General features: G+C 40.6%; 1 protein-coding gene across 11 annotated transcripts in view; it reads left to right on the forward strand.

Moving 5' to 3' along the window:
- The window catches only part of GALNT1 (polypeptide N-acetylgalactosaminyltransferase 1), a 184,914-nt gene that overhangs the window by 32,733 nt on the left and 132,125 nt on the right, over positions 1-20,056 (forward strand). For 9 of the 11 annotated variants that reach the window (XM_038389893.2, XM_043508614.1, XM_038389902.2 and 6 more), the window contains exon 2: positions 13,423-13,622. The exons of 1 other annotated variant lie outside the window; for it this stretch is intronic. The gene's annotated coding sequence lies outside the window, so the exon portion shown is untranslated. Of the gene's footprint in view, positions 1-13,422; positions 13,623-17,718; positions 17,921-20,056 lie in introns of all 11 variants that reach the window. One more of the 11 variants, XM_038389894.2, reaches the window with a different exon arrangement.

A 20,056-nucleotide genomic window follows, 5' to 3' on the forward strand; every position in this document is an offset into this window, starting at 1 on the left:
TATGTATTATAAAGGTTCTCAAAAATAGAAATATTCAACCAAAAGTATCCTTCTTAACTGGGATTTCAGGGGAAAATATTAGCCTTTACCACATGTGGAAATTAATAGAGATTTCTTGCCTGTACAGGGTTTATCTTGATTAGAAAAATCTACCAGTGTAAACATGCATCAATTATGTGTGTGTTCAGTGTCAAAGTTGCGTTAGTAGAAGCCATCTTACACTTGAGCCATATGTTGATGAAATGCTTGGTGTAGGATTTGTTTGTAACTCTTTGTAGGATATCTTTCTGTAACTCTCCTGCTGTATTCTAGAACTTGCTTGTTGCCAATGAGATTTCCAAATTCATCTTAGCCTGGAATTAGCCCAGATTGTGGTCCTGTCTATGGAGTCAATGTTGATCCTTGTAGCTAAGAGGTAGGGGGAATCTTTGCAGTTGTTTGAATAGTTATGGGGAAGGAGAGAAGGGACCCAGAGATATCAAGATTTCTGACTTGATATGATATCTCTACATTTTTCTATTATGTGTTCTTTGATTATGTGCATACTGCTTTTGGGGCAGGCCATCAAATGTGGTTGCATTTAGAACCCAGTAAATCTGCAGATATCTGTTTTATATGCTCGGCCCATGTTTTGCAGATCATGGATCTGATGCATATCCAATTTTTATATTTGAGCAGGGCTCTAGTTGTATGACCAGATAGTTTGGAGACCTGGTTGTTCAGCGGTGAGTGCAGAACTTTAGATTACAGAAAGCAACTTCCTTGGAGCTTAACTACCTGGGTACCTGCAGCACTAGAGAACCAGGATCAGAGCCCCTCCTTCCCCAGCAGCATGGAGAAGCAAGTGTCTTCATCTTTAGAAACTGCCCATCTCCATTTACTGCAGTCCGTGGGAACCAGTTTGTGGGTAGAGCTACTGTTGGGCTGTCATTCTGAATTGTACAAAACTGTTTCTGCCGTTACAGATACACCATGGGATCTAAGTGGGGCAGTGTATAAGCCATTGCTACCTAAAAATTAGGGTTCTTTATTTAATGAGACCTCTGTGCCCATTTTCATATAATCATAGACTTGAAGGGACCTTAAGAAGTCATCTAGTCCCCTACACTCATGGCAGGACTAAGTATTCTCTAGACTATCCCTGACAGGTGTTTGTGTACCTGCTCTTAAAAATCTCCATGATGAAGATTCCACAACCTCTCTAGGCAATTTATTCCAGTGCTTAACCACCCTGACAGTTAGAATTTTTTCCTAATGTCCAACCTAAACCTCCCTTGCTGCAATTTAAGCCCATGCTTCTTGTGTCCTCTCCTCAGAGGTTAAGAAGAACAATTTTTTCTCCCTCCTCCTTGTAACAACCTTTATGTTGTTGAAAACTGTTATCATGTCCCATCTCAGTCTTCTGTGTTCCAGACCTAACAAACCCAATGTTTTTCAATCTTCCCCCATACGTCATGTTTTCTAGACCTTTAATGACTTTTGGCGCTCTTCTCTGGACTCTCTCCAATTTGTCCACATCTTTCCTGAAATGTGGTGCCCAGAACTGGACATAATACTCCAGTGAGGCTAATCAGCATGGAGTAGAGCAGAAGGACTACTTCTCGTGTCTGCTTACAGTACTCCTGCTAATCATCCCTTTATGTATGTACTTTTTGTTGCAACAGTGTCCAGATCCATTTTCCACAGTACTCCTTCCTAGGCAGTCCTTTCCCGTTTTGTTTGTGTGCAAACTGATGGTTCCTTCATCATGTAGTACTTTGCATTTGTCCTTATTAAATTTCATCCTGTGAATTTCAGACCATTTCTCCAGTTTCTCCAAGCAATTTGAATTATAATCCTATCCTCCAAAGCACTTGCAACCCTCCCTGCTTGGTATTGTCCGCAAACTTTAAGTGTACTCTCTATGCCATTATCTAAATCGTTGATGAAGATATTGAACGGAACCAGACCCAGAACTGATTCCTGCAGGACCCTACCGATATGCTCTTCCAGCTTGACTGTGAACCACTGATAACGACTCTCTGGCAACGGTTTTCCAATCAGTTGTGCACCCACCTTATAGTAGCTCCATCTAGATTGCACTTCCTAGTTTGTTTATGAGAAGGTCTTGCGAGACAGTATCAAAGCTTACTAAAGTCAAGATATACAATGTCTAATGCTTTCCCCCCATCCACAAAGCTTGTTACCCAGGGAAAGAAAGCTATCAGATTGATTTGACACTATTTGTTCTTGACAAATCCATGCTGACTGTTACTTATCACCTTATTATCTTCTAGATCGGGTGTGGATTGGAACCCAAAGTGGGTCACGACCCCATTTTAAAGGGTTGCCAGGGCTGGCTTAGACTTGCAGGGAAAGTTACAGGCCCCCTGCCTGAGCTGAAGACCTTGGGCTTCAGCTTTGGCCCTTGCCAGTAGCAGTGGAGCTTTGGCTTTGGCAGTGGGGCTCTGGTGGGCTCAGGCTTTTGGTACCTTTCGGGGTCGTGTAGTAATTTTTGTTGTCAGAAGGGATCATGGTGCAATGAAGTTTGAGAACCCCCATTCTAGATGTTTGCAAATTAATGCTTCATTATTTTGCTCCGTATCTTTTTGTGTATAGAAGTTAAGCTGGCTTGGTCTGTAATTCACGGGTTGTCCTTATTTCCTTTTTAAAGATTGGCACTTTTTCCAGTCTTCTGGAATTTCTCCCATCTTCTATGACTTTCAAAGCTAATCACTAATGGCTCCGATATCTCCTCAGTCAGCTCCTTGAGTATTTTAAGATGCATTTCACCATGCTCTGGTTACTTGAAGACATCTAACTTGTCTAAGTATTTTAACTTGTGCTTTCCCTCTTTTAGTCTCTGATCCTATTTCATTTTTCATTGGCATTCACTATGTTAGACTTCCAATCACCACCACCTTCTGGGTGAAAACAGAAACAAAGTCATTAAGCACCTGTTGGTTCCCCGCCTCATTGAGTAATGGGCCTACCCTGTCCATGATCTTCCTCTTGCTTCTAATGTATTTGTAGAGTGTTTTCTGTTACCGTTTATGTCCCTAGCTAGTTCAATCTCACTTTGTGCCTTGGCCTTTCTAATTTTGTAAGTTTATGTTCATCCTTTGCAATTTGACCTAGTTTCCTTTTTTTTTTGGTGGGTACTGTTTTTTGATTTCTAGATCATTGAAGACCTCCTGGTTAAGCCAGGGTGGTCTCTTGCCATATTTCCTATCTTTCTTATGCAGTGGATAGTTTGCTCTTGTGCCCTTATAATGTCTCTTTGAAAAACTGCCAACTATCTTCAGTTGTTTTCACTTGCTTCCCATGGACCAACTCTAAAAGAAATCTATTGTCCTTTTTTCTTGTTGTTCTCCCTCCTACCATTCCTTAGAATCATGATCTCTACCATTTTATGATCACTTTCACCCAAGCTGCCTTCCACTTTCAAATTCTCAACTAGTTCTTCCCTATTTGTCAAAATCAAATCTAGAACAGCCTCTCCCATAGTAGCTTTCTCCACCTTCTGAAATAACAAAATTGTCTGCAATACATTCCAAGAACTTGTTGGATAATCTGTGCCATGTTGTTTTCCGAACAGATGTCTGAGTAGTTGGAAGTCCACCATCACCACCAAGTCTTGTGCTTTGTATGGTTTTTGTTTTTTTAAAAAAAATGCCTTATCCACCTTTTCTTCCTGGTTACGTGGTCTACAGTAGACCCCTACCATGACATCGCCCTTGTTTTGTAACCCTTTTATCCTTACTCAGACTTTCAACAAGTCTGTCTCCTATTTCCATCTCAACCTCAGTCCCAGTGTATACATTTTTAATATATAAAGTGACACCACCTCCCTTTTTCCTCTGCCTTTGCTTCCTGAGCAAGTCGTATCCTTCTGTACCAATATTCCAGTCATGCGTATTATCCTAGCAAGTCTCTGTGATGCCAACTGTGTCCTAGTTGTGTTTGTTTACTAGCATTTAGAGTTCTTCCAGCTTATTCCCCATACTTCTTGCATTAATATACAGATATCTGAGATACTACTTTGATCTCTTCCCCACTGTCCGTCCATCCCTTCCCCCCCCCCGTTCTGTCTTCTCTCCCTTATCCCTGCTATCGCAGACCATGCTCCCCACAAATTCCTACCCTTCTTCCAAGTCTCCTTGTTTTTGACTAACCTGTGGGCTTTGGGCACCTGCCCCCTTTGAACCTAGTTTAAAGTCCTCCTCAGTAGGTTAGCCAGTCTGTATCAAAATACGCTCTTTCCCTTCCTTGATAGGTGGACCGCATCTCTGTTTAGCAGTTCTCCTTCCCGGAACAGCATCCTGTGGTCAAGGAAGCCAAAGCCCTCCTGGCAACACCATTCTCTCAGACAGGCATTCACCTCCCAGATGCATCTGTCTCTGCCTGGGCCCTACCCTTGACAGGAAGGACTGAAGAGAACACCACCTGCGCCCCAACTCCTTCACCCTTACTCCCAGCGCTGTAGTCACTTCTGATCTGCTGAGATTCATACCTTGCGGTATCATTTGTGCCCACATGGATGAATAGTATGGGGTAGTAGTCAGAGGGCTGGATGATCCTCGATAATCCCTCTGTAATGTCTCAGATACAGACTCCTGGCAGGCAGCATACCTCCTGGGATGCCATTTCAGGCGAAAGATGGGTTCCTCCACCCCCCTCAGAAGAGAGTCATCAACCACCACTACCCTATGTTTCCTCCTGGGAATGGTGGCTGTGTGATCCTCCCAGCCTTGAGGGTACATGGCTTCTTCTTCTCCACCTTTTGGGGGCGATTCCTCATCCCTCGTTGCCAGGACAGCATAATGGTTTTCCATCACCATCGTGGATGGGCTGGAAATAAGGGTGTAGCACTGCTTGCTGCCAGAAGTAACCATCAGCCAGTGTCCTCCTTGTGACAGAGCCATATCCTCCTCCCCCAGTGGTGTGACAGCAGTCCTCTGTAGCTGGATAGCTTACTCAGCCTTGGATGTCTCCATATGAATACTGTCAAGGAATTCCTCATGGGCATGGATGCTCCTCAGCCTAGCCACCACCTCCTGTAGCTCTTCCACCTGTTTCCTGAGAAATTCCACCAGCAGGTACCTTTCACACTGAATGGTACCCCCAGCCTGGCTTTCTGAGAGTGGGAAATGCAGGCCACAGTCTTTGCAAATCCACACCAGGATCTGGGTAGAGGCATCCATGGTTAGGTTGTCTGCCTGGATACAAGCGCAGGTGCAGGAGTCAGAAGCAGCACTGGTTCTGGCAATGCGACCTTTCCTAACCATAGTGATTATATTATGTCTCCCTTCCACAAACTCCCTCTCAAACTCCCGTTTGTGGTCCTCTTCGTTGCTCGGGCCCATCAGTGGCTTAACCTCTTGCTTTTAAGGCCTTCTCCCCTAGGTCAGTCCTATCCCCTCTTTAATCACACAGTGGGAGGGTGATCACAATGCACAAATTACAAACAAAATCCTACACCAAGCAATTAATTTGTTACAAGGAGGAGGGAGAAAAATTGTTCTTCTTAACCTCTGAGGAGAGGACACAAGAAGCAATGGGCTTAAATTGCCCAAATGTGCAAAAATACAGTGGGGAAAGTGCAGTGCAAAGGCTGTGCGTCAACTTGGACCTAGATGATGCATGAGTCACCATTGGTAATGCCAGGAATGCTCAGTGCACTTACTGAAAATGGCATAGTACATTATTGCTGTTAAACAGAATATATACTCTTGCATTTTCCAGTCTTTCTGTGTTCTGATGGTCTCAAAGGACTGACATTCTTCCCTGCATCTACATGGCCCAGTAATGCTGCTCCTTCTATACACATTCTTTTTGTGGTTTTCTGGGACTCAGTAAACAGGCCATTGAACATATTCTCCTTAATCCTACTTTTACTAGACCTCAGATTTGTGAAGTACTGTGCAGGGGTGTCAGTGGGCTTCTGAAATGGTAGCTCTTTTCAGTAGTTGTCCAATGACAGAGCTGCATCACTAATCATGATGCATATGCTTATAGTGATGCTCAACAAGCTCAAAGTTAAAACTTGTGGCTTAATTGTTGTTGTTGTTTTTGCATTTCCACATTCCTTTCCCACATTCTCCAAGAGTTCTGTCACTCAGCAAGGTTGTAAAGAGCTTTTCCCATAGGTCTTATCCAAGATGGTGCAGGATACCACTTTTTTGAAGGGAAGCAATTTATAAAGGACACATTTAGTAATTTTTACTCTATTGCAATCTGTACTAAGCTTGGATGAGGTAACTTGACTAGGTTCCCAATACACCCTTCCCAGAGAAGGGCACTGTTCAAGAAGTTAGTCCAGCCTGGGACCTGTGCTGCAAGGTTGTTTAATAGATTTTCCTACCACAGCTGACTAAGAAACATTTCTTAACAGAGGCTGTAAGGGAAATATGTAGTATCTTGTAATGTTCAGGCCAAATTATAATAACTATTGTTCCAAAAATTATGGTGGTAATGCGAGATGATTTAAGGTCAGTTAAAGATATCAGACTTCATATCCTAGCCTTAAAATTAATAAGTTTATCCTGGGTACTTTAATCTTATGATGTTTATGAATCACTGAAAACTTTTTTTAATGTGTAACTTGTGATTTTTGTCTGAAGAGGGAGCTTACACTATTGTACATCTTAGAGACTAACACATTAATTAGTCTCTAAGGTGCCACAAGTACTCCTTTTCTTTTTGCGGATACAGACTAACACGGGTGCTATTCTGAAAACTGTTATATATGGTGTCAAGGTTCCTTCCCCACTCTGAACTCAAGGGTACAGATATGGGGACCTGCATGAAAACCTCCTAAGCTTACTTTTACCAATTTAGGTTAAAATTTCCCCAAGGTACAAACTATTTTACCCTTTGCCCTTGGACTTCCACCACCACCACCAAACGTCTGGGTTTATTTTTGAGAAAGCCTTGTTTGGAAACATCTTTCCCCTTAAAATCCTCACCAAAACCTTGTACCCCCTGCCTGGTGAAGGCTTGATAAAAATCCTCACCAATTTGCATAGGTGACCACAGACCCAAACCCTTGGATCTTAGAACAATGAAAAAAAATTAAATTTCTTACAAGAAGAATTTTAATATAAGAAAAGGTAAAAAGAATCCCCTCTGTAAAATCAGGATGGTAAATACCTTACAGGGTAATAAGATTCAAAACATAGAGAATCCGTCTAGGCAAAACCTTAAGTTACAAGAAAGACACAAAGACAAGAATATTCATTCTATTCAGCACAGTCTAATTTCTCAGCCATTTAAAGGAATCATAATCTAACGCATATCTAGCTAGATTACTTACTAAATTCTAAGACTCCATTCCTGTTCTGTCTCCGGCAAAACCATCACACAGCCAGACAGACCATTTGTTTCTCCCTCCCTCCAGCTTTGAAAGTATCTTGTCTCCTCATTGGTCATTGTGGTCAGGTGCCAGCGAGTTTATCCTAGCTTCTTAACCCTTTACAGGTGAAAGAATTTTTCCTCTGGCCAGGAGGGATTTTAAAGGTATTCACCCTTCCCTTTATATTTGACGCATGGTGTTAATGCAAAGATGCCTATTTAGCACCATGAATGCTTTTGTTTGCTGTGCTGCTCTGTATAAAGTAAAGAAGGGAAACTATACTGTATTGTTTGACTTTTAAACAGTGTTTTAAATTTACTTTGTATTTTACTGCCTTTACTACCTCTGGTTAACACAGGGCCAACAAGTACAATGTATGTAATGCTTTGGTTGCACTGTTGTAACTCCTTAGTTCTCACATTAAATTGTTTGCTTTTTATACTTTAAGACATTGTGGACTATTTGTGCTGATCTAATTTTTTTTTCTAGCTAATTTTCTACCATTTTGCCTCTGACCACATGATTTGTGATGAGGGGTAGGAGTGTGTATGTGGGAGAGTGGAGGGTGCGGGGGGGGTCTGCTGATGACTGAACTGTAGGAGTAGTTGAAGGGGAGTTGCTTGAACAAAACTGGAAGTAGGTGGTGGGTGATGTATTGGGATGGGGCTAGAAATGGGCAACTGGCTCCCTGTTGCAGCTAGGGAAAATGATGGATGGAAGTAAAATGGAGCCTCAAGGTTGTATATTCCCTTCATTGTAGCTATATTTGCCTGTCCATAAAGGCAGCCATATATACCTGGAAGCAAGTTGTCCAAATTCTTCTGACCAATACTGAGATTGATGGAATGGTAAATGACAGGGCAGCCATACAGAGCAACATGTATCACTTGGTAAACTGGACCCCCTAAATTTTATACAGCCAAATAGTGTCTCATATCTAGGAACAAGGAATGCAGCCCATACCTACAGAATGGAGGGCTGTATTTTTTGTAAAGCAATGATGCTGAAAAGCATCCAGGGGGTCATAGTGGACAAGCAACTCAAGAAGAGCTCTGTGTGATGCTGTGGCAAATGGGGTAATGTAGTCCTCAAACGTATGAACAGGGGAGTAGAGAGCAGGAGTAGGAGATATTACCCCTGTATGTGGCATTTGTGAGGTTGATATTAGAATAATGCATACATTACAATACTATTTAAAAGGATGTTGAAAAATTGGAGAGTGCGGAAAAGAACCACAAAAATTGTATGAGGGTTGGAGAAAATGCCTTGCAGTGAAAGAGAGACTTAAAGGACTAAATTTGCTTGGCTTATCAAAAAGAAAACTGAGGTGATTTGATTAGTGTACAAGTACTTTCATGGGGAAAATACTGGGCATTAAAGGGCTCTTTAATCTAGTGGAGAAATGCATAACAAGAATCAATGACTGGAAGCTTAAGCCAATTAAACGCAAATTGGGAGTAAAGCACAAATTTTTAACAGTGAGAGTATTTAACTTCCTTTGCTATTGTGAGGAAATCATTTAGTCTCTGTGCCTCAGTTCCCCATCTATAAAATAGGAATGATAGTACTTGCCCTATCTCACAGGGGTTTTATGAGTCTAAGTATATTAAAGATTGAGGCACTCGGATAATATAATGGGGGTTCTCTAAAGTAACCCCTCCGAGCAATGAAAGTATTGCCCTCCTCACAAATCCAGGGAAATCTGAGGCATAGTGAACAAAAGGAGCATCATTATTTAGGGTGTCAAGTGGATTTGCTCACTATAAAAATGACTACTAAGTAGTGTCCAGGGCTGTTTGCAGGATATGATTTCCAACTGAGATCTTCTCATCTTAGTAGAGTGTAGAAAGGTGAATGGTAATTTCTGCTGTGGCCTGAGCAGTATTGGACCTCAGGGTGGGGACTTCTTGCACCAATTCATTTACCTTGAAATGGGATACATGAACACTGTCACTACATGGGAATTAATTAATTCCATTAATTAAGTACCATTAATGCAGATTTGAATCTGAACTGGGGTAAATTGAACTGATGGACGTCCAGCGAGCCATCCTTGGGAGTGATGCATGGCATTTCCCACCAGTAACAGTCCCATCTTCGGAATTTTCTTACGTAGACAAGCCAGCTCATGAGTTAGAACTATTTTGTTGCACTTTTCCATTTTTACTGATAGGTTGCAGAGATACGCCAGGATCAGAGATTTTTTGCTTTTCAACTTACTGTGATATAGCAGTAAAATCTAAGTTAAACACTTAAATATTCCATGAGGATAAAACTGAAGTTTATTTCTTTGAAAGGCCACTTTCTAAAATCATTACAGTGTGACCACTGAAATATCCAACACTTAATAAAAAAATATCTTTCAGAAGAAGCCCTGTACAACTAGCACAATAAAAAAGCCTTTCTGGGGGAAACACCGTTCCCTTAATTTTTCCTCATCTGACTGATTACATAATACAGTCTGATCGGACAATTTTCTTTCTAAGCAGAAATTTTTAGGACCTAATTTTTCAAAAGAGCTGAGCACCCACAACTCCACTGTAAGTCAATGGGCCTTCTGTGCACTTAGCTCTTATGAAAATAGGCCTGTGGTTCGAATTGCATAACAAAAATAGTTTAACTTTAGTGTTTTGCAGTGAGCAGATTCAGGCTGTTGCTGTTTGCGGATCACTGTAAACCTAAGTCTGAATGTCACTTATCATAATGTCCTGTTTTCTAAGAATGGCAGTGTGTGTATTAACAGACTTATTTAAACGGTGACATACATGTTCTAAATGCATAAATTATATTGATGCATCAAATAAATGTTAGGTGCACAGTTAAAACATGCCTCAGTGTGAAAATTTTAAAAACCTTAGTGTCATGTTGCACAGCTTGTATTTCAGTACACATAACTGCACAAAACATAAGTACTGTCCCTTCTGTGAGGAGCATATATAGATTAGTAGATTTTAAGGTCAGAAGGGACCTTGATCATCTAGTTTGACCTGCATAACACAGGTCAGAGAACCTCAGCCAATAATTTCTATGTCAACTTTAACTTTTGGTGCAATAGTAAATAATTTAGAAAGATATGCATGTTGGTTTAAAGACTGAAAGTGACGGAGAATCCACTATATCCCTAGATAAGTTGATCCAGTGTTGATTACCCCTACTGTTAAAAAATTCTGTTTTATTTCGAGTCTGAATTTGCTAACCTTGGCTTCCAGCCATTGGATCTTGTTATGCCTGGTTGTTGGTACTTTAGAGCTATGTACTCTCAGCAGTCTGTTCCCCTGCATATTTACTTGTAGGCAGTGATCAAGTTACATCCTGATTTTCTCTTTGATGAACTCAGTGTATTGCACGTTAGTCTCTTGTTGCAAGATACAGTGTATTTTCCAGATCTCTAATAGCTCTTTTAGCTTTCTTCTGAAGTTTCCAATTCATTCTTTTTGAAGTGTGGACACTAGAATTAGGTATAGTGCTCTCTCATGCTGTATGTAGAGGTAATACCACCTCTCTACTCTTACTTAATAACCTCCTTTTTATACAGCTAAGGATTGCAGCTGTACTCTTAAATACAGCATTGTATCTTTCATAACACATCCGATGAAGTGAGCTGTAGCTCACGAAAGCTTATGCTCAAATAAATTTGTTAGTCGCTAAGGTGCCACAAGTACTCCTTTTCTTTTAGCATTGTATTGGGAACTTATAGTTTTGTACCATGACATGTAAGCCTTTTTCAGAGTTCCAGAATACAATCGCTTGTTCTGTAGGAATGCCCTACATTTTTTATTCCTACGTGTATGATCTTGGATCTGGTTGTATTAAAACATGTGTTGCTCAAATGAGCACACCTTACTAAGCAATCCAGTCAGTACCTCGTTCAAGCTGGGAAAGCTAATGATCCAACCAGTGGACCAAATTAGGTGATGAATCCTGGTCACGTGCCATCTGAGACACATTACGCATTCAATAAGAAGTCTATAACTGACCTGTCCCTTCATTATTTACTACTCTACCAGTTTTCTATTTCCTTTCAGATAAGTGAGAGCTGTTGAATAGCATTGAGCTGAGAACAGATACTGCAGGACCCCTTAAACAGTTCCATAGGATGGTGATTCCCCATTTAGTTATTTTTGTGATCTATCAATTAACCAGTTTTTAACCAGTTTAACATGGGCTGCATTAATTTTTTTGTGTAGTGCTATTTTACTGGAATGTCAGGTGGGACCAAGTCAAATGCCTTACAGAAGCCTAAGTAATTATGTCAACACAGTTGCTTTTATCAACCACATTTATACATTTCAATAACCCAGTTTATAATATCAACGACGATACCAGATTTATTTGACTAGACCCATTTTCCATAAAACCATGTTAACTGGCTTTAATTATGCAACCATCTTTTAATTGTTGACTACATGCATCCCGTATCAGATTTTTCCATGACTTTGCCAATGAATGATGTCAGGCTCACTGGCCTATGATTTCTCAGATTATTTCATTTACCATTTTTAGATATAGACACAGCATTAGGTCTTGCTAATCCTCTGAAACTTTCCCGTCGTTCCAAGACTTGTTAAAAAATCAATATTAATGGATCCAGGAGCTCCTAAGCTAATTCTGTTAATATGCTTCAGTGTCCTGCAGATTTAAATTTCTTTTTTTAATCTTTAATGATGGAATAAAAAGTATTTAATAAAGATGGTAACATATGAATCTATCACCCTGCTTCTTTTGGAATACAGAATAGAAATATTTATTGAATACTTCTGCCTTTTCTGCATCATGATTGATAATTTTATCATCCTTGTCTACTATCAGATCTATAGCATTGCTAGGATTTGGGTTTTTTTCTGATATAGTTAAGGAATATATTCTTCTGTTAATCCTATTGGGCCCCTTTTCTTTCTGCTGATATCTTTGTTTCCCATATCAATTGTCTGCAGTTCCTAATTGCTGATTTGTACTCGTTGCTATCAGTGTCTTCTTTTTTCCCATTTTTTGTTTGTGTATTATCTAGACAAACAATAGAATACAGAAAAAATATACCAGACTATCAGTCGCCTTTTACAGCATATATGTTATGAGAAACTTAGTAAGCTCCTAATAGAAAATATGACAATTGTGGACTATATTGCATTAAAAAAGGCAAGAGCCATGGTCTTTTGCACTTTCAACGTTTTCCTGTCTGATGCTACATTAGTTTTATGGAGGATTTTTCTGTGTAGTTTATTCAGGAATTGACTCTTTCTTATATAAATTGCCCCAGCAGTAGCCCATGTATGTACCCAGTTGGGCGAGGAGAACATGCAGAGATCCCAGAGGTGGTGGGACTTTATTAAGCTCTGCTAAAATCTTTACAAGTGTTATCTATTCCGGTTTAGAATAACTTTTTCAATTTGCAAACAATTATCACTATTAAAGTCTCTCTCCCACAGTCACATAAAGGCATTTGTTCTCATTGAACACTATATCCGTATCAGCTGTAATATTTCAGCTGCTTTTTCAGTAGCCTTTTTATAACCTTTTAAAATATTTTTAAATTGGAAAAGTTGCCCAAAATTCAAAAATTGCTGCAGTATGCTGCTGCATTTGAAAAAAAAAAAAAGTTGCATTTTTCTAGACTAAGTAGGCCAGACTAGACCAAGTATGGGAAATGTCATCTCAAAAGACTACTTTTTTGGAAAGTTGAACATATGAAAATGGATAAAACACTTCTCAGCCAGCTAACACAGTTGTTACAAAGTTAACTTGTGTGTGTGTGTGTGTGTGTGTGAGAGAGAGAGAGATATCTTGGCTGGATGGAGAGGGGGACATAAATAAAACTGTCATAAATAGGCAACTGTCAATTTAGGAGAACACTCAGACCTCCAATTACAATAACAGTTTTATGGGATAAAATGTTCTAGTGACAGTTGACTCTTTCCCCCTCCTGAGTCTAGATCTAACATTTCATAGTTTGTTTACTGCTTCCATCCAACACCAGTTGTAGGCTTACTCCTCTCTTCCTCAGAACTTTGGAATTGTGAGATGTTAAACTGTGCTAGGAAATCTAGAAAATTGGAATGTGGAGCTTAACTTGATTTCTGTTCTTCCTCTAGGGCAGTCTAAAGGCCTTGTGGATAGAAATCCCCTCCTTCTACTCCTTCTGTGTATATGCCAAAGCAGCCTAGCCCTGTCTGCCATTTTATGGCTCCTGCTACCAGCTCTCCACAACAATGCAACAGACCAGTCATATTGCATACCACCACCACCACCAATGCTAGCAAACCATCCAGATGGCTGTAAACCTTCAGAAAAGGTCAGTAATTAAGGTGTAAAGTATTCAAAATATAACACAAATGACACCACTGCAGTAAGGCTTGTCTGTATCTGGTATGTCTCTCAGACAGAAGGGAGGATTTGTAGCACCTGCAGAGTTGAGTACTTCAGCATCGTGGACTTCAGTTGAAGAACTCACTGTCACTTCAAGGCCATTGTGTCTCAGGTTAGCTGTCAATAGTTTAGACGAGGGTAGCGGAAAACCTCTTCCAAGCATTTAATTAGTACATCAGTGATGCATTTTTGTTATGCTCGTATCTGCTTCCCTGCTGATCACAAGTATCCTTTACAGTTAGAATTTCAACCCAATTTTTTCATTCCTCTCTCAACATAAAGCCTAAATTCAAGTCTGTTCTTCAGACGGAGGATTTTGTATGTGAAAACTTCTGACCCAAAAGGATGGAATTGGATTAAATTTGCTTGCTGCATCAGGATGGATAGCTATTGGGGTGAGGAGTGTGTATATCTATCCTCCACTAGATGTCTTCACTGTTGATTGACTCATTTCTCCATAACTGCACCAGTAAAACTAACACCTTTCAAAGGACTAACTTCCAAATATATATATTTGGAAGGACTCTTTGGGACGAACTAGTTCCCCTTCAACAGGACAAAAGGGGAAAATGTTCCTCTGTTCCAAAAATATATTGATCAGTCATAGCCCTTTCTCCGATACACAGTAAGCTCCAAAAGATTAATTCAGTTAGAGAGGAGGCAGGTGCTGTAAAGTTGATTATGAAAAGTACAATTTGAATAGACAGCATCAATTTGAAAGAAGTTTCTTTGAATTCTCTTTTCCTACTACAATTACAAGTAGTGCACAAGTTTAAAAGTCCCGTCAGCGGTATTGCCCAGTTAAGGCAGACTAGTGCCTGCCTATTTCGACACCGCGCTGCGCCCCAGAGGTGGCCAGCAGTAGGCCCGGCATCTAGGCAGGGCGGCCATGGGGCTCTGCACACTGCCCTCTCCCCGAGCACTCGCTCTGCCCGGCCAATGGGAACTGGGTGTAGTAAGATGGTGCCAGTGGGAGAAAGTCTTGTGAAGCCGCTTGTGCACCTCCGCCTAGGAGCCGGACCTGCTGCTGGCCGCTTCTGGGGCGCATCACAGTCCACGGTGCCAGCTCAAGCAGGAAGCCTGCCTCTGCACCCTGGCTGTGCTGCTGACGGGGAGTCGCCAGAGTTGCATCTATGCCCCAATCCCCTGCTCCAGCCCTTAACCTGCAAACCTGGAACCCCTTCTTGCACCTCAAGCCCCTCATCCCCGGCCCCACCCCAGAGCCTGCACCGCCAGCCCAGAGACCTGACCCCTCCTCCAGCACAGAGCCCCATCCCACACCATGAACCCCTCATTCCCAGCCCCATCCCTCAGCCCTCACCCCTGCACCCCAACCCCCTACCCTAGCCCAGAGTCCCTCCTACACCCCAAACCCCTCATCCCCAGCTCCGTTGAATCATGGGCATCAACAATTTTCTTCAACTGGGTCCCCAGGAAAAAAGTTCGAAAACCACTGCCTTACAATATGTGCTAAGTACTTACGTTAAACAATCTGTTCCACCTTGCATTTTGCTGTGGTGCTAGGAGTTCCTCCCAGACCTAAAGAGCTCTCTGTGGTTCAGAAGCTTCTCTCTCATATCAATAGAAGTTGGTTCAATAAAAGAGATCTCGCCCACCTTGTCACAGCACTTAGTTACAGTTCATAGTTGGGTTTGAAGATAATTACCATTGTATGCCCTCTGTTTTCACAGTCAATTTTCTGAAGCATTGTCTATTGGGCTGAAACTTTACTTGCTTGGTTTCAATTCCAATATGATTTTTTTTTCCTTTTTTTTTTGGACGGGTAAGCAAAATCCTCAACTGCTTTTGAGTATTATGACGATATAAACTTATAGCTATATTTTGTACAAACAACCAAAAAGAGGTTTAATTTTGAAACTTGGCATGTAAATAAATAGTTACTCTGTGTGTGTGTGTGTGTGTGTGTGTGCGCGTATGTATGGTTTGGGAAAAAATTGGCAAAGTGATAAGTGGTTGAGTGGTCTTAAAAAAAAAAAAAAAAAACAACTATCTGCCAAGAATTTTTAGCAGAGCCTAATAAAGCACCACCACTGCTTCTCAGAAACTTGCATAAGGTTGACTTCAAATGTGAAGAACGCAAGTTGTCAAAAACCCCAGTCCCTTAAAATGATGAATTGAAGATCACACACTTCAAGGATCTGTCTGGGCCTGTTGTGTAATGCAACAAATGGCAAATTCTAAGCTTTCATGACACTTCCTCCTCACCCCATCCCCAGCACGCAAGCATTGCACTAAATCAGGGGCCCCCAACGCGGTGCCCACAGGTGCGATGGTGCCCACCGGGACATTTTTGTGCACCCGCAGGAAACCCTGCCACTGAAATGCTGACGAGAAGCATTGCCGTTTCTCAGCGGCATTTCGACTGTGGTGGTACTTGCCGTTGCTGCTTCTTGGCGGCAGCATTTTGGTGGTGGGGTGCCTGGCGCCCTCCACAGGCTTCTGGGAATAGCAATAATAATTTACATTGTTACATTATATTTTAAATGTAAAATATAAATTTATAATTTTTACATTTTATACACTGAAGATTTATAATACAGGTTATTCAGAGGAAATTTTCGGGAAACTATAATTATTTTCTCTGTATCCCAAAGTTTTTGTGTCCAGTGAACTTTTAGAATACTAATAGAATAATTTAACATTTCCTTAGGGAAGTAGTTCTACGGCCTGAAACCTCACTGTTAATATATTTTACCTCCTATTCACTTTAAAGTTACCTTTGCTCTGTTTCATAGCATTACTCATTTTACTCCTTTGAGCCAATCGAAGCCAGTACCTTACTCAGTGATCCTACACATTTGAAATAGTTATTGCCTTAGTTGTTGTTTAGTCAAATTGTACAGATGTAGTTTTCTTATTCTTGGCCTTTTATCATTTTACTTATCCTACTTAGTTCCTTTCAACTTCTTGATGTCAACCTGGATTTGATTTGCCAAGAATGTGTGCAATATTCTAGATAGAAACCAACTGTTACAGTGAAGATAAACATCTTGGTAGGCCATGATGTAATACCTGAAATCTCATTGGGTTTTTTCTTGATTCTAATTGCCTTCAAAGCTCATCTCGTTTTGAGATACTCTCATATTGGATCCCTCTTAGGCATTACTGACTTCTTGTAACCTTCATCACATTCAGTGTGTGTAAAAGTATCATTCCCCAAATGTACCAACTTGATTGGTTTATTTTAATAGAGCAAATGTAATTTGACTTGTTTTTCCAGTTTGTTCTGTGGTCTAGGTGACAGTCCTTCAGTCTTTCTTTGCTTTGCATGTCTTCAGATCCCTCTTCTGGACCCTTTTAACTGTTGAGGGCTTGTGGGGAAGTTGTTCCTTTTCAGCAGTTCTCCATTTAATACTTCTCATAAAAGGACAATGCTTAGTGATTTTGTTTTTCCCCCTTCCCACAAGTTTTCCCTACAGTTCTTAATACCATATTCTCTAATGGTCCCTCTTCAGTTGGCTGACTCCCCCGTTTGAATTTTTCCCCAAATTCGATACCCTATGAATATATGTACATTTATTGTCTCCCCCCTCCACCCCATGCTTTAGCTTGCATAAAGAGTTAATGATTAGGAATCATTCTCCTCTTATTGTAGCTTTGTTTTTGATTGAGTTTCTAAAGCTTCCTATCACTCTTTATAGAGAACTCAACATTTTAATTCATTTAAGATGGAAGTTGCTGTACTCAGCAGTTTCTATTGACTGATGCCTTATAAAGGACCCCTGAAACCTCTCTCGTATTTCATTGGTTGTTTGCTTTTGTTTTAAGAGTTGTTCTTACTTTGCTTATGTCTCAAGTGTTTTTTTTTGTTTTAAATCATTGGCTTGGTAGTGTTCAATCTTATGTTCTCCATGGGAGTTGGAGTACTGCAACTTGGAGTCCATAATTCTTTAAGGGTGACAGCTGAATTGTAACATAATTTTTATACCTGCTGTCTGTTCACATTTTAATACCAGAATTAACAACACTCACATATTTTCCTTAATTCCTTTCTTCTCCAGGGTCACAGACAATCTATTTATTTTCTTAATACACGCTTTGGAAGTATCTGAATGAAGTTTTGCAGTTCGAATGCTCAGAAGGGTCTGAAGAGGATGTGAAAATATACAGACAGTCTTATTGGATTGCCATCTATCTGATATCTGCGTGAATAGGGATGAATCCATGAATCTGTACTAAATGAGCAGACTCTCAGAAAATTAGGTGATACAAATATTAGATATCTGCTTGCTGGATGATTTCATTTCCACTTAAGATATTTTAATTTGATGAATTTTTAAAATGTTGGTTTGAAGTAAAATTTAGTTTGCATCCTATACTAGGGGGAAAAAAATGAAAGTATGAAAATTTAGAACTGTGAAACTACGCTACTTATGCTTAGTGGCATGAATCACACAACAACTTCCTTAAGGCATATGCTTACTAGGTGCTGGAAATTCTCCATAATAGCAAATGTCCATCTGTCTGTATTTATCAGGTATTTTAACTTTAAAAAAAAAAAATGGCTAGCTAGGCCAATTCTCATAGACTTTGTTTGAGGCCAGAAGAGACCATCATCATCTAGATTGCACACTGCAGACCACAGAACCTCACTCATCTATTCTGGCAGAGTTACTGAAGTTCTCAAAGCTTGATTTAAAGATGTCAAGTTCTAGTGTAATTGGAAGATTCTCTGTTTCAAACTATCAAGTGACCTGTTCCCCATGCTGCAGAGAGAGGCAAAAAACCTGAGGGTCTCTGCCAATCTGACCTGGAGGAAAATTCCTTCCTGACCTGAAACATGGCAGTCAGTCAAACCTTGAGCTTGTGGGTAAGATTGACGAGCCAGGAATCTGAGAAAGAATTCTATGTAGTAATTCTAGAGCCCTCCCTATGTAGTGTCCCATCTCTGACCACTGGATATATTTGTTAATAGCAAACATGTATGCAGAGCCCTGAAAATCGTGCGGATACATGGTCTGTAGATATCCTCAAGGGCTCTACTTATATGGGTGGTATGCCATTGCAAGCAACCTGATCATGTCATCCCCAGCATAAATTTATAAAGCTCAGTCTTGAAACAGTTTGTTTTTGAAAATGTAGTCTAATTCCATGCCTAAACTTGTTGATGGGCAGTTTATATCCATATGTTCTTGTGCTAGCATTGGCCCTTAACTTAAATAATTCCTCTTTCTCCCTTTCTCTGATACATATTTTGTAAAGAACAATCATATCTCTCCATAGCCTTCATTTTGTTAGTCTAACTGAGCCAAGCTCCTTAAGGCAAGTTAAGTTCTACTCTCATAAGGCAAGTTCTCCATTCCTCTGATCATCCTAGTAGCCCTTCTCTGCACCTGTTCTGGGTTGATTTCATCTTTCTTAAACACGGGAGATCAGAATTGAACACAGTATTTCACCATGCCAATATTTTCACAGGTCTCACCAGTACCTTGTACAATGGTGGCAACACTTCCCCATCTCCACTGGAAATACCTGGTCTAATGCATCCTAGGGTTGCATTAGCCTTTTTCAGGGCCACATCACAATGGTGGTTGTCATTCTGTGATAAACCAACATAGACAGGTCTTTCTCCTCCTCTGTCGCTTCTGACTAGTAAATCCCCAGTTTATAGCAAAAATTCTTCTTGTTAATCCCCAAGTGCCTGACTTTGCACAGCTATATTATATTTCATCCCATTTCTATTAGGTTTTCAAGGTTGTCCATATCTTTTTATATGACATTCCTGTTCTCTTCCATATTGGCAATACCTCCCAACTTTGTGTGATTTGCAAATTTTATTAATGCATACCCACTTTTTGTGCCAAGGACATTAATGAAAATGTTAAATAAGATTGGTCCCAAGTCTGATCCCTGAGAAACTCCACTAGTAGTCTCCTTCCAGCCTGACTGTTCTTTTTTGTATGAGCCATTGTAATCTCCCTTTTTAACCAGTTCCTTATACACTATAAAACCACCCTTTATGACGGAGACTGAAAACTTCTGGATCTCATGGGAAGGAAGGCCCACTGTAGTTTTGTTTTGCAAATTACCAAGCATTGATGGCCAAGTACAAGTTTGCCAACTACAAAAAATTTGTATGGTTTATTGAGCACCTTCCCTGGGATCAAAGGGAACAATTCCAGGCCACTGTTGCTGAAAGACAGTGGCTGACCAGTATATCTTTGCAGGCAACATCTTTGATGTTGCGGACTCCATTCCATCTCTGTACGCCACAAGCACTGCTGGTGGTGGTGATGCATAGCGATTCCTGGCTGCAGTTGTCTGGCTTCCTCAGGGAAGTTCAAAATGCAGTTGAGGATCTCCCATTGGATGGATGGAAGCTGTTTGCAGAGAACACTG

The sequence above is a fragment of the Dermochelys coriacea genome, chromosome 2 (assembly GCF_009764565.3).
Source record: "Dermochelys coriacea isolate rDerCor1 chromosome 2, rDerCor1.pri.v4, whole genome shotgun sequence".
In the NCBI taxonomy this organism is placed as follows: Eukaryota; Metazoa; Chordata; order Testudines; family Dermochelyidae; genus Dermochelys; species Dermochelys coriacea.